This window comes from Atractosteus spatula, assembly GCF_055471065.1.
Source record: "Atractosteus spatula isolate fAtrSpa1 chromosome 10 unlocalized genomic scaffold, fAtrSpa1.hap1 SUPER_10_unloc_12, whole genome shotgun sequence".
Lineage (NCBI taxonomy): Eukaryota > Metazoa > Chordata > Actinopteri > Semionotiformes > Lepisosteidae > Atractosteus > Atractosteus spatula.
The window spans coordinates 235,429-236,511 of record NW_028296615.1 but is presented as its reverse complement, the minus strand read 5'-3'; the positions used below and the strand labels follow the sequence as shown (position 1 = coordinate 236,511).

The 1,083-nt window shown below is 36.7% G+C and overlaps 1 non-coding gene across 1 annotated transcript; it reads right to left on the bottom strand.

The window, feature by feature from the left end:
* Positions 1-527: 527 nt before the first annotated feature.
* On the bottom strand, positions 528-585 carry LOC148812989 (U7 small nuclear RNA). The gene has a single exon (XR_016086290.1). It is a non-coding gene; the product is annotated as a U7 small nuclear RNA (small nuclear RNA).
* Between the last annotated feature and the right edge of the window lie 498 nt (positions 586-1,083).

Here is a 1,083-nt window from a genome sequence, read left to right as displayed (position 1 = left end):
CTGTGCTCATCAGGCAGTAACAAACCTGTTACCTACACACTGTTTCTAGAGTTGGATAGGTGACTCCACATTCTACAGCTCTCTAGCAATAGAGGAAGTCAGACTACAGAAATGGAGAAAATCTCCTCTTCAGAATGTGGAAATATATTCCTGAGAGAAGTCCTTTCTCGAAGTTCAACACTCCCTGCAAGTCACCCATTCCCACCTTGCGCAGTGTACTGGTTATCACATTCTCTTAACACAGCAAAGGGTTTCAGTTTGAAAGCGGGCGAAAACAAGTGATCACTTTTCTCACATTTGTCACTGCTGACGTTGCTTTATGGGTCTATTTTCTATACTGTGCTGATCAATTGGAAACCAAAAGGTGAAAAAGACACATTCCCACACCTAAGGTTGAACCCAGGTAACCACAGTCAAATACCATGAATACTACAGAAGCACACAGCTATATCAAGATATCCAAATGCAAGACCCTATCTATATTGTTTGAGAAATATTAATACAGATGTTTGTTTTTCACCAAAACACTGGGCTTTCTGACTTCAGAAAACCTTCTAGACAAATACTAAAAGAGCAAAAATTCCACTTACTGAAGGAAACAAAAACACATGTACCTTACCAAACTTTGAGTACAGGCGATTCAGGGTGATAATACAAGACCATTTAAAATTAAACAAATAAAACCTGTCAACAGGTAATCATAACTACTCATAAAAAACTGAAGTGGCAATACACAGTAGGTGATATCTGGGTGTAAATTAAATCCATGCAAGAAAAGGGTTTTGTGTTATTCTTCCAAATCTGATATGCAAATGAGAGATCTGGCTCAGCCAATCACAAAGCTGCCATGGTCTGGAATGGAGCTGCTCTCCTCTTCTTGTTATTGTTAAAAAACATAAACAAATGACCTGGAACGTAACCACAACCACTAGATTGTAGTTTGACAGATAAGCTTGTGAACCTTCTCATAAGACATTTTTTTTTATTATTATCAAAAATAACAAAGGAATACTAGATCACAATTATACTATCATTTCCAAAAAACACATCAGAAAAACAAAAAATAACAAAAAAGACAAAAAA